Source organism: Nymphalis io, chromosome 14 (assembly GCF_905147045.1).
Source record: "Nymphalis io chromosome 14, ilAglIoxx1.1, whole genome shotgun sequence".
Classification (NCBI taxonomy): Eukaryota; Metazoa; Arthropoda; class Insecta; order Lepidoptera; family Nymphalidae; genus Nymphalis; species Nymphalis io.
In genome coordinates, this window is record NC_065901.1 from 901,363 (window position 1) to 916,129 (window position 14,767).

At 39.2% G+C, this 14,767-nt stretch overlaps 1 protein-coding gene across 1 annotated transcript in view; it reads right to left on the bottom strand.

Annotated features, from left to right (window-relative positions):
* Positions 1–2,338: 2,338 nt before the first annotated feature.
* The window catches only part of LOC126773400 (WD repeat-containing protein 61-like), a 146,834-nt gene continuing 134,405 nt past the window's right edge, over positions 2,339–14,767 (bottom strand). Inside the window, exon 8 of the mRNA XM_050494342.1 lies at positions 2,339–2,349. The gene's annotated coding sequence lies outside the window, so the exon portion shown is untranslated. The remainder of the gene's footprint in view (positions 2,350–14,767) is intronic.

Consider the following 14,767-nt stretch of genomic DNA (forward strand, 5'->3'; position numbering starts at 1 on the left):
GACATATTAAACTAAAGTAAAATCTTAAGGTTAATGTTAAACATCTGTATGCAGTAATGGCAAATGACATGACACTGTTTTATGCCGTAACCGCCATGGCCTAGTGATATTGCCACCCTCCTATTGAAACTATATGCTAAATAATCGGAATATCTATACGGGTAATTCTTTTGCTGATAAGGTGATATGTTATATTTCTTGTGAATGTAGATATACTGGCTCACTCACTTTTCAAATACTAAATACTGTTGTTTTGGGGTAGAATATCTGATGGTGGAAAATCCGCCCATGCATCTATGAATGACCTATAAAATCACTGGTGGTAGGGCTTTGTGCAAGCTCGTCTGGGTAGGTACCACCCACTCATCAGATATTCTACCGCAAAACAGCAATACTTGATATTGTTGTGTTCCGGTTTGAAGGGTGAGTGAGCCAGTGTAATTACAGGCACAAGGGACATAAAATCTCAGTTCCCAAGGTTGGTGACGCATTGGATATGTAAGCGATGGTTGACATTTCTTACAATGCCAATGTCTAAGAGCGTTGGTGACCACTTACCATCAGGTGGCCCATATGCTCGTCCGCCTTCCTATTCCATTAAAAAAAAAAAAAAAAAAAAAAAAAAAAAATATCTATTTTTTTCTAATTTATAAAACTTACATTAGTATACGTATTCAAAACAGTATCAGCCTCGAAAGGTGTTATAAGCAGACCTGCCACTGCCCCAATATTATAATGAAAATTCAAGCGTACTTTGCGAATAATTTAAAAATACGACGTTAATTTGACTAATAGAACCTACACTGGATTATTTACCATTTTTTTTTGTTTTCTCGGTGGAACGTATGTGTAAACACACAAAGCTCCTGCACACAGTATATCTGTATCGTATAATTGTGTACAATGAACTTAGAGAGGCATTTACGACGTATTCATCGGCTTTATCTGTTTATTTTTTTATAAATGACATGAATCTATTGCGTTTTACTTTAATTTTATTTATTATCATGTATTAGGAAATACATTTTCACGTCTGGTATTCAATAATTATGATTAATATTTTTTCGCAATATTTTTCAATTTCCTAGATGACACACAATGCAATTAAATAAAGTTCAATATTTTTTTACATATGATATCAATTGATTATAAATCAGATCGTATGTTGATAGCGATTATAATGACATTGAATGATAAATCATTTTTTTTAAATGTATGTGTAAAAATATAAAAATATTAATAATATTTTTATACATACATTTTTTTAATTGACAATATTTTTTAGGTTTGAATTAGACCTATTTTAAGTTATATACTTATTTAATAAAAGAAGTATCATCATAATCGATTCACAATCATCGAAGATATCGAGTATTTACATAAAAGGCGGACTTATAACCTCCTTATTTTATACGTCGGCAATAAAACTGTATAAAAGTAGGTGAATATTATATCAACACATTATAAAACAAATTCGCCCGCCTTGTTTGTCTGAACGCGATAAACTCAAGTCTATAATTCATTATGGTTTGTTGAAAATTGGCTGAAATATGACCACTATCGTTGTCCGGCCGTGTCCATGACACAGCCTTACTCCAATTTTTGTGATATATATAGTGATAAAAATTAAAAATAATTGTCGTGCAATCCAGTGGTTCCGTTGCATTTCCGATTTTCTGGAAAAATCAACCAAATCCCTATCACGAGTCGATTCACTAACACGATATTTTAAAACTGTACTACTACAATTTGTTATTATAGGTATTTCGAATACATAAAATATTTAAAACAATATTACTAAACGCAAAGAGAATAAATTATTATCTTTAGATCGACGTGTGCAATTATGACGTCAGAAATCGGTACAGAACCGTCGATCATATCTGTCTCATTTATCATTTTATATATACGTGATTAAAATGTATGTTGAGCATTAAACAGATTGCAGAAATAATTACTTATTTAATTTATTTGCAAGATTCACCGTTTACTTGGTGGTAGGGGTGCAAGCTCGTCTGGGTAGGTATCACCAACTCATCGCATTTTCTACTGCTAAACATCAACCTTAGTATTTTTGTGTTCTGATTTAGTGAGCCACTTTAAGTACAGGAACAAGGGACATAACATCTAATTCCTAAGGTTGCTGGCGTATTGGCGATTTAAGGAATTGTTAATATTTCTTACAGCTCCATTGTCTATGGGTGGTGGTGACCACATTTATTGATTAGGTAATTAGAAAAATGACTGATAAGTGGTGGAGTCTATTTTTACGTCGGTTTTGTTTTTGTTTTGTAAAAGCTGCATTAAATATATCAAAACAATTATTTACCTCAAAGATGGTATTATTAGCTTACGTTATCGTAACTCGTAAGCGTATGACCATGTTCTAGCTGTCTTGGCAAATACACAGCTTTTAAATTCTTACAGGCAAATATATTGTCATATGTAAGGCATATATCTCGTTGATCGGGTATTAACGCAGATATGAAGTGTTACAAGATTAAGGTGAAGATTAGCTGGGCATTTGGTATGGTTGGTATAGTTAGCATATCACCCATAAAAGGCCTTTCATAGGTGATATGCTAACTTTTGCATCTATTGGAAGCGATTAGGACAGCGCAAAAGGTAGAAATACCAATTATTTCATGATCGTAAATAACACAAGAACAGCACGAACGCCTACACTATCTGCAAGTGCAAAATGGTTAGGAAGTTATAATTTATAAATTCATAAGTTTTGCATACCGATCCATAATCAACCATAAGAGTTATTCTCCAACCTGCACCGTTAATTAGGAGTTCCTTCGAAACGTACTATCCTACGCAAAAAAAATCACGACACAGACTGAGAAAAGGATAAAAAAGGTACCAAAAACGAAGCTAGACATACTGCTGCCTAGTATCTAGGATCTAGGGAGTTCCTTGCCTTAATGCCCGTAATCAGAATCGTACGATCGATGTTTCTCTACGGGCACTCGAGAATGTGTCATATGATGAGGATGTTTACTACTATCAAGGGAGCAGATATTCGTAGAAAATTATGCTATGTTCCATTAAAGAGAAAAACTCACAGTTATTTACGAGTTAACACTCATAGTTATCATCAGTAAAATTAAAAAAATATTTTTGTACAGTCGTATGTACAGTTCGATCACGCAGTGTCAGTTTGCTAAACAACATAATATGTACTTTGATGCATGATATTAGTGCAATTTAGCTTGGGCTCGCAATGGTTAGATTAAATGAACATTAATTAGTGACTTTCTTCAGTCCTATGGTGAAAATCGCCATTTAAATGCAACTTCTACAAATATTACTTTTTAATATGCGACTGAAGTCCATAACTATGACGTATTCAAATGCTTATCAAGGCATTTTTAATCAGTAATTATTATTCGATTAACTACAGAAATAATGAAATAGATAAATATCTAATCAAAATAATAAATAATATGTTTTTATATATATAATATTAAAAAAAAACAATATGATATTTGCTAATTTTCAAAATTTTCCATAATTTAACTTAAATTGATATGAGGATATAAATTTTATATAAAAGAAGCCACTAAAAGAACCAATCTAATATATATTTATTATTATGATTCGCACAAGTTGTCTACTCTTGTGTGTGTATAAGTGCCCCTTATACTTCCCCGTAGTGCGTGTGTACTGCACACCTTAACATGATTTTTAATTATAAATCGTTCTGTTCATCCCGTTACGATCACCTTATCATTCTTCAATTTATATTTTGAACTAGTTTAAAGCTTTAACAGACTTATTGCATCTTTAAAGAAAAAATGATTATTGAATGCAAATCTCAAACTAAAATAAAGCAAATAAGTTTTTAAAAAAATAATCTATTATATTGTCACCTGTATCAAAATTGTAAAATTAAATAAACGCATATCGAACAGAACACACCCAGTACCTGACGACATAACACCTGTTTAAATATATATATTTTTTCGATATTGATATTATCTTGAAGTAATCGTTTTTAAAATACAGATTGATGACATTCCTTGTGAATATATATAAAGGAGAATAGTTGATCGAATTTAATATTTTCATATTATTTGGGATTGGCTACTTAAGATATTTTATATAAACAAATAAAAAAAAAATTAAACTGTAATTTTACATTTTAATATAAAATATATTACATTTTATAATAATAAACAAATCTACCATTTTAATAGTCATTGACACCTTTAATATGACCGACAAAAAAAATTAAATTAAACAAAAAAAAAGTTTATCGCTAAATTATAATTGATGGTAGTCAAAGATGCGATGGCGACGCAAAAAAATCATATGACTTAAGTGAAAAACAGGCTAAATTCAAGAGTGAGAGGAATGTACGATGACGATTATGGGAGGAACCACCTTCGTATTGCTGCTTTCTTTATTTCTTTTTTTTTATATTTTACGCCTTACCGGCCCGCAAGGTGAGGCACCTTCACGCCTCGTTTGAAGGAACCCAGGTTATAAGAGGAGGGGAACACGTGCGCTGGTAAAGAATTTCCTTATTTGGAAGTGCGACAAAGAAATGAGTTGCCAAATTAATTTAGTTATGATTTTGTTTCAAAAATTATTTATTTATTACATAAGCCAATTTTAATCAAATCATGAGATTAAAACATGAACAAAGCCACCGACATGGCTAATGGTTTATCTGTTGATAATTTATTTGGATTGATTGATAATTGCGCTATTTCTGATTATGATATAACATTATAAATTCTCATAGGAAAATTTAAAATTTAAATGTTCTAATTTTAAGACCGAAATTATTCTACACCATTCGAGTAGCCAGTACGGAATGCGGAGTAAAAACCAAAGCAATAATGTTTGGCGGTCGCTGGGGCCGTCTTTGTTTCCCGAGAATAATACCGGGTATTTTTAAGGCAAGCGCAAATCGCCTTAGACTACACCAATATAATCAAAATCGGGACCAGTTTTACCTATAGGCAACAAAAGGTCAAAAATTGTTATGAACACAGACGACCTTAATTATAAACGGCCTTTTGCTTAGCGCTGTTTAGTTAAAATGATTTTGCTCTTTCTGTCAATATTGATTCGACAAATCACCCGCTAAACAATATTAATTACGAAGGCCGAAAGTTGTTAAAAAATGGACAGTTATGGTATTATAAACATATAGCGCGTAAAACGAATAACCACCTATTTTGTTTAATCGACTTGATTGATGCATCATTCTTAGTAGCAATCTAATCATATAAAATAAGTATTATCTATAAAAGGTTGCGAGAGCGAGACAACGTGTACTGGACACGTTAATTTTACTAACAAATTGTCACTATCGCAATCGAATTGAAACGTAATCAATTGCCGCTTTACAGCTTTTATATTTATACTAAACCAATGATCTATTGGCAGTTCGGTCAAAGTTGCGTCGAAATACAATTGCGTACGTATCGTAACCGTCATAAATTAGTAAAATTTAAGCCAATACCCCCTGTATTATATATTAAGCCTGAGAACCTTGGGCTTATTTAATGGCCGTTGTCTTCTCTACCGATAAGATAACCAAATCGAAAATATATACATGATAATGACGAACAATACGGTCTTTCACACTATAAACATTGCGTTTAACAGTCCTAAAATCATAATAAATAAATACAAAATATGGTACAAACGAGTGCAGGCAAACATGTACCAACGCACGTAACCACACATACCCTCGCACAGATTCACGCACACATAAACAAATTCTCGTCGTGCTCTCTTAACATACTTTACTAGATTTAGACTATCATGTATGATCTTGTAGTCGTACAGCTGCACTCAGAGACGCGTAAACGGTGTGCGATGCGGCTATGCCGAGGACCCGGCGCAGGCTACCGCGCCGCCAGGTATACTGGTGGTCGCCCGAAATAGCGGAGCTTCGGGCGACATGTAACCGGGCGCGGAGGGCTTACGTCCGCTGTCGCAGGCACGACGGCCTCGACGCGGATTTGAAGGGACGGCTGTGGGCCACTTATCGCCAGCTGAAAAAGGAGCTGCAGCAGGTGATAAGTCAAGCTAAGGAGAGAGCAAGGGAAGAGCTTCTGGTGGGCCTGAACAGGGACCCGTGAGGACGCCCGTACCGTGGTGTGCGAGGAAAGTTCCGCACACACCCGCCCCTGCGACGGAAACGTTGCCGCCGGATCTCCTCCTGCGACTGGTTGGTGAATTATTTCCCCAAACAGGCGAACACGTCCCACCAAGTAGCCCCCTCGCTATTTTAACAGATGACAGTGCGGCTCCACCACACGTTACGGAGCGAGAGATGGAGATGGTCCTCGATCGATTGAAGACCAGAACCACAGCGCCGGGTCCGGACGGGGTTCCAGGGTGTGTTCTGCGTGACGCCCTGGAACATCTAGGTGGGAGGCTTCGGGAACTTTTTGATGAATGTCTTTCCAATGGGCAGTTTCCGAAGCTGTGGAAGGAGAGAAAATTGATTCTGTTTCCGAAAGAGGGACGTCCACTCGATTCTCCTTCGGCATATAGGCCAATTGTGCTGCTGAATGAGACGGGCAAGCTCTTAGAGAAGATCCTCGCTGCCCGTCTTATTCAGCACCTCAACGAAGTGGGGCCGGGTCTTTCAGAGGCTCAGTACGGGTTCAGGGAGGGTCGATCAACCATTGACGCCCTGGACGCCCTAAAGACCTGGACCACCGAAGCGGTGGCCCGAGGAGACGTAGTCCTGGCGGTATCGCTGGACGTAGCGAACGCCTTTAACAGTCTTCCCTTCGAGACTATAAGGGAGTCACTCCGATACCACGGGGTGCCTTCCTACCACAGAAGGCTGTTGGGGGCATACCTCCGGGACCGAGTGGTCCTCTGGGAGGGGGGTGATGGGTGACTTGTCCGGCGTTGGGTAGGCTGCGGCGTTCCACAGGGGTCGGTATCCGGCCCAATCCTGTGGAACGTCGGATTCGATTGGCTCCTTAGGGCCCCCATCCTTCCCGGAATGAGGGTGTTGTGCTACGCGGATGACACCCTCATCACGGTGACGGGGCAGACCTTTCAGGAAGCGGCCCGCCTGGCCGAGGTCACAAAAGGTCAGTCAGGTCAGGTCTCTGTCACAAAAACAGAGGCCCTCCTATTCCACGGTCTACGTCAGGGTCTCCCTCGAGGGGCATCTATCACCGTCAAGGGGACGGTGATTAAGGTGCAAGCCCAGATGAAGTATCTGGACCTGATCCTGGACGGAAGATGGAGCTTCGGGCAGCATTTTGTCCAACTGGGCCCGAAGCTCATAAGCGCTGCTGCTGCTCTGGGCCGCCTCCTACCGAATGTAGGAGGGCCGGAAACACCATGTCGGCGTTTATACGCTGGCGTGGTACGCTCCATCTCGTTGTACGGTGCACCCATTTGGGTGGATGCTCTCACCGCTCGTAACAGAGCTCTTCTGCGGAGGCCGCAAAGAGTCATAGCGGTGAGAGTGATACGTGGGTACCGTACGGTGTCATGGACGGCAGCGGCACTTCTCGCGAGCGATCCGCCCTGGGAACTCCAGGCAGAGGTGCTTGCGGAAGTGCACCGGTTCCGGGTGGAAACGAGGTCAAGCGGCGTCCGTCCAGGGTCGGCGGAGGTTGAGCGAGTCAGGGCCCTAGCCCAGCGAGCCTTGATTCGTAGGTGGGAGGAGGACCTGAGGTCCCCCTCGGCAGGCCTAGTGACAGTGGAGGCGGTCCGTCCCCACTTGAGTCGCTGGGTGGAACGGAGTCACGGCACACTCACATTCAGGCTGACGCAGGTACTTACCGGACACGGTTGTTCGGTAAGTACCTGCACCGGATAGCGAGGCGGGAGGTGACACCCTCCTGCCATGAGTGTGGTGCGCCTTCGGACACAGCGTGCCACACTCTGATGGAGTGTGCCGCTTGGGGACCTCAGCGCCTGTCCCTGCCGGCCTTAGTCGGCGAAGACCTCTCGCTGCCGAGTGTCATTAATGCCATGGTATGCCACATTGGTAGCGAGAGGTGCTGGTTGGAGACGGTCTCCTTCTGCGAAAATGTCATGTCGCAGAAGGAGGCAGCGGAGCGGGAGCGTGAGGAGAGGGCATCCGCTGACTCGCTTCGCCGAAGAAGACCGGGGAGAAAGCGTCGGCGCTATGCACATCTTCTCCTCCCGCTCTAAGTGTTGCCGGGGTTAGGGGGTCTTTGTACCCTGAGAACCCCCTAGGATTTGGAGACCTGCAGAAGCGGGCCAACCGTTGGGGCGTCACGGTAGTATGCGCAAGCGATCCCGTGACGCCCCTCGAAAAGGCGGTGTGGGTACCGCTGGTTTTTTAGTGGGTATTCCGGCACATACTCGGCGCCGGCGAGTCCCCACATACCCCCCCACTTCAAGTGGGGGAAACGCGTAAACGCGTTTTTCCAGCGAAAAAAAAAAGGTCTTATGTTTAATGTTCTAACTATTATTATAAATACGAAATAGAGTTTGTTTATTTGTTTATTCGTTACGTCTTCACGTCTTAGGGTCCGTTCACACAGACCGGCTCGGAGAGGAGAGCAGATTTTTATCACGTTGGAAACAGTGTTTTGAGTGATTGTAGTAAAGTTTATTTTTGCATTTGCACCTTTTTTGTCATTAAAAATGCCTGAACGCGCTTCGTGTGAAGTAATAAAAGGAGCCGACCGGCTCCGCTTGCGTGCTCTTTCTCGCTCGCACCCGCTTTCAGATCTCTTCCAGCCGGTCGATGTGAAATAGTTGGCGGCTCCGCTCCGGCCAATTCCAAGCGTATACGACCCGGTCTGTGTGAAAAGAAAAAAGCAGGCCGATGCTCTCCGAGCCGGTCTGTGTGAACGGACCCTTAACTGCTTATTCGATTATCATGAAGTTTTAAATATACGTTGAGAGGGGAAGAGAAAAGAACGTTGAGTACCTAAAATCTGCCTCTCTTTGCACACGCGGGAAAAGCGAAAGAGTAGTTTCACTAGTAGTGTACAACTTTTTTAATTATTATTGATTTGACTTTTGCGTTTATAGCCATAAACCTCAAGTGAAAAGAGGTTGCTATTGCAATTTTATTTAAGTGAATATATATATGTTTGTTGGGTTTGTCTTTACGAAAAAAGTAACAGTAAAAGTAAATTGTTACTTATATTAAATTACTATAAATATTAAGATAACTAAACCGTTTCTTTATCTACTGACATTAGCTAATGAATGTTTAAATTAAGTCCCCGATATGTGATGTTCATTATTGTATTAATGATTATTAGTTAAATACTCATTATCATTAGGATGTAACGAACCGTACTGAGTGCAGCAGTTAATGTGATATTTTAATAAAAATAACTTTCAAAGATGGCTTTTACATTATAATAGTATTTTTTTGAATTTATTTGTACATTCGGAATATAGATGCTATAACTACGAGTTGGAGCAGACGAGTCCCAGAGAGGAGACGGTGGATCGGCAAACGCAGCGTAGGGCACCCTCCAGCCAGGTGGACCAGGTGGATGACCTTAAGAAGGTGGACCGACTGGATGCGGAAGACGGAGGACCGGGAGCTTTGGCGCACCTTGGGAGAGGCCTATGTTCAGCAGTGGACAATGATTGGCTGTTAATGATGATTGATGATACCTACGATACATAATATTTCGTTAAATAACTATAATAATTAAGGGCACCAAACACAATAAGAAAGGAGAAAAAAGTTCAGCAGATTGTACGGGAATAACTGGCTCGACGGAATAAAACAGGCGAATTTGGATAACTTAGAAACGTATATTAACTCGTTGCCGGTAAAGACGATAATCACCATCAAACGGTGACGGTGAGCGGTAATTATAAGTAAAATTAAGTTGACGGTACACAGGTCTACATTGTTGCTTCAAATAATGATCAGGCGCTCCAACATGCCCCCGGACGTTGAAAGCTCCTCTTTCAACACGAATCGGTAGAAATTAGTAGTGGGAAATTTTGTTAAACGCTTATCGAATTACTCCAGCAGACGTCCGGATGTCAGCCACATGTACAACTTCATTAGATTCTGGATGGATATCAACAATTCTTCCTATCTTCCACTTTCGCGGTGGAAGGTTGGCTTCCTTCACAACTACCATGGTGTCCAGCTTCAATTCCTCATTAGATGAACACCGTTTGGTTCTTTGTTGCAACTCTGAAACATACTTCTTACTCCACCGAGCCCAAAAGTGCTGGCGTAGTTGCTCGATTCTTTGAAAAAGAGTTAAATAATTAATAGGATCGTTTCGACAATCTCGTTGAGGAAGAGAATTTAGCGGCCGACCAACAAGAAAATGACCCGGCATCAGAGGTAAAAAATCTTCAGGATCAGAAGGCAGCGGCGTTAAAGGGCGAGAATTTAATACAGCTTCAATTTGGATCAGAGTTGTGTAAAGTTTTTCAAAAGTTAGGTTACAATTTCCCAACACTCGCTTCAGATGATGTTTTGTCAACTTAACACACGCTTTCCAGAGTCCGCTGAAGTGTACGCGGGAATAAAATGCATTTTTATTCCATCGTTAGCTAAATTTTCACCTAGAGAATCGCAATTAGATTTTAAAAATTTACTAATATCGTTATACGCGCCAGTAAATGAGGTACCATTGTCAGAATATATAACTAAAGGTTTTTCCCTGCGCGAAATAAATCTATATAATGCTAGTAAATATTTATTTGTGCTTAAGTCACCTACTAGCTCCAAGTGAATTGCCTTGGTCGTAAAACAAATAAATATCGCGATGTATACTTTTACTAGCCTACACCCACAACCTTGTCGAATAGCGCACATAGAAAGTAATTCTTTTATTTAAACAATAAATCTTTCTTAAAAAACTAATTCTGTTCACTATCCTAGCGCCTACCGTTTTTTTAAAGCAAACTGTTATAGCCGTGAAATTGCATCAGACGTGAAAAACAAAACATAAATGTGAATTCTATAATCTAAATGAAAAAAAACAGGCAGTCATAGGGTCTGCCGAGAGAAGTAAAAACTTGAAACTGTTAAATATATTTGTCCAACTTCCACATCTATTGGTAGTCCATGTAATAAATTTATTATACATAGCCTTTTATTCGTTAAAATAAACACGTATGTCGCAAACTCGGTACAAAATTAATCCAGCTTCATTAAAATAAATAATAATTAAAATACACTTATATTATTTGTATATACTGCTAGTATTTACATAAATTTCAATCATTATTATCCTCATTAATGTCAACAATACTTTATTTGTACTTTCAACGATTTCAATATATTAACATTAGCTTATCGGTGACGCGAAGCCACGAGTCTAGCCCTTGCACCAAGTACCTACGCGAGTACTTGGTGTAGGAGCTAGTCTCGTGGCTGTATATTGTACATATCTAAAGCATTTGGTACTTGTGCTGATTTGAATACGCGATCCTTGTCTTAAATTTACGAATTCTATCCACTATAGCATCTCAGTTTGACCAGAAATCCCCTGCATTTATCAATGATAGCAATCAATTGTTCAATAAACAAAGAGTATTTTATTAATTTAATATAATTGAAAGTAATTATTAATTTTAAAATACCAACCAACTCCTCCACGGAGACCACAATAATTTTAATTACATCTACGAAAATACAACTATTACTTTGTTGGACGTACGGTCATACAAAGTTATAACTCTAACTAAAAATGTTATCTTGAATCTTAATTAAAGCAGATAATAGCGTCACATCGATTCAATAGATTAACTTCACCATTTCTTATTTCGTTCACGAGTGCGAGTAGGAATAACGTTAAACATGATGTATAAATAAATAACACGCACTAATGACTTTTTAAGTTTTTCTTGACTTTTAAAATTATTGTTTTTACTTAATTTATAAATCAGAATTGTAAGATTTTTTTTTGTTAGGATCATTTGTTTGTTAGATCTGCATAAAACGGTAGGCAGGTAGGTTTTCTGGGTCATGCAGTGCCGGATTAAACACGTAGTAAGAATAGCAATTGCTACGGGCCCCGCGCAAAAGGGAGCCTCGCATATTTAAACTCACTCATTTCTGCCCAAGTGATTTTTTTTTAATAAAACTTATTAAGACGTGGTATACTGAATTTAATTGATGTTACAAAAACGTGAAACCGAAACGTTAAACTTTTTGATACTAAGACAATCCACGTCCAACAATCATTTTCGAAATTGAAGCGGATAAAAAATGCGTTAAGGAACACTGGTGAATATAGAATATGATTTTCTCAGAGAAATTGATACGAATAGTATTATTTCTAAATTTGCCCACATGTAATCTAGAAAAGTTACTTTGTAAAAGTTTAAGAAATAATAAAAGAAACAGATAAATAAATATAAAATATATACATAATTTAAAGTGCACCATTGATAACATATAACATTAGCTATTCCTAAAAAAATAATAGACCTACTTTATAATAAATATAAACTTTGAAATGTGTATTAAAGAAAAAATGTGTTGTATCTAGTGTCAGTTTGGTAGTTTCTTATCAAAATTATTCTAAATTGCCAGGCCAATCTCATCTTGCTTTTTGTACTTGTCAGAGCTTAACAGGGCCTGTAGTAATATACTGTACGATTAATCACCCACAGCATTGTAACCTACACAGTGGCGTAACTATAGGGTGACAAGGCTAGCAAAATGCCACGGGCCCCCGACCCGGAGACTCGTGCTCAGAGCAATCTCAAAATTAACCTAACATTTTTAACATAACTGGTCGTCAGGACACCATATTATTGACAGCTGACATTTGCACTATAATACAGGCAGACCGGTCGTCAGGACATCATATTATTGACAGCTGCCATTTGCACTATAACACAGGCAGACCGGTCGTCAGGACATCATACTATTGACAGCTGACATTTGCACTATAACAGCAGACCGGTCGTCAGGACATCATACTATTGACAGCTGACATTTGCACTATAACACAGGCAGACCGGTCGTCAGGACATCATATTATTGACAGCTGACATTTGCACTATAACACAGGCAGACCGGTCGTCAGGACATCATACTATTGACAGCTGACATTTACACTATAACACAGGCAGACCGGTCGTCAGGACATCATACTATTGACAGCTGACATTTGCACTATAACACAGGCAGACCGGTCGTCAGGACATCATACTATTGACAGCTGACATTTGCACTATAACACAGGCAGACCGGTCGTCAGGACATCATATTATTGACAGCTGACATTTGCACTATAACACAGGCAGACCGGTCGTCAGGACATCATACTATTGACAGCTGACATTTGCACTATAACACAGGCGGACCGGTCGTCAGGACATCATATTATAGACAGCTGACATTTGCACTATAACACAGGCAGACCGGTCGTCAGGACATCATACTATTGACAGCTGACATTTGCACTATAACACAGGCAGACCGGTCGTCAGGACATCATACTATTGACAGCTGACATTTGCACTATAACACAGGCAGACCGGTCGTCAGGACATCATATTATTGACAGCTGACATTTGCACTATAACACAGGCAGACCGGTCGTCAGGACATCATATTATTGACAGCTGACATTTGCACTATAACACAGGCAGACCGGTCGTCAGGACATCATATTATTGACAGCTGACATTTGCACTATAACACAGGCAGACCGGTCGTCAGGACATCATTATATTGCCTATGGTATCAGTGATTCACTCACACTTTAAACCGGAACACTACAATAGCAAGTTCGTTTGTAAAATCGTTTGTCTTTTGTCGGCTAACCGTCTTTGTAGAGACGGAATCGGACTGACAATTTCATCGTAGAAAAAGTAGAGTAGTGCAAGAAATGAGTAGATTGTGAATCTCTATTTGCGCACACACGTGTGCGCTGTAATACCTCCTAAGCATTTGTGGTCGACTGTAACGTTCTCAAGAGGACATTATCCAACTCATTTAAAATGTAGAGAATATTACGTCCTTTACTAAAATAATTGCAATATGAACATAGAACATGTCGTAGCGTCTTAATATACATATATATTTTTAAAACCGGTTTCGCCCGGTGTATATTAAAATATATAATAAACAATAGAATCCATTAGTCTTTCGAGTTTGATTGATATAAAACATTCAATCATACTAACTTTATTATAACAAAGGTAAGAGTAACCTCATTTCTTAAAGGTTGGCAACGCACATGTATGCTCTCCGGTATTGCCGGTGTGATGTCGGATTTGCCTTTCCATCAGATTATGAAAGAAAAGGAATGGAGAGTGTTCTTCACTTCTGTTTGAGCACAAACTTGTGCACTCTAATGTATCCCGAGCAGTTGGCTATTCAGTTTCGAATGGCTGACGAATGCTGAACTGAGATGGGTCAAGAGAACGTCAATTTGTTCTTTCAAAGGTATCACTTATCAGTAAGAATTGAGTATCTATTCAATCCAGGTGTTATGCAAAATGTTAAGCTTTTAGTAATGTTCGACGGAAAATAAAATTCAATTTAACCCCTTTTTTCACAGGTAAACTTTAGAAATATATCCCCTCTTTAAACCAAACTATCTAAGAGCCTCGTAGGAAAGATCCAGAGTATTGTAATATATTACATAGAGGGGGAAAAGGTGATCTCGCCGCACTCCCTACGGGTGGTTAGCGCGAACACATTCCGACTTCCTTAGGCCCCCAACTCATGCTTCTAAAAGCTTAACCCCTAACTGAACCATCATATATGTACCTTGCGAAATGTCATAATTAATTGATGATTACATAAAATTAGTGTATATAATATAATGAACATTAGTTA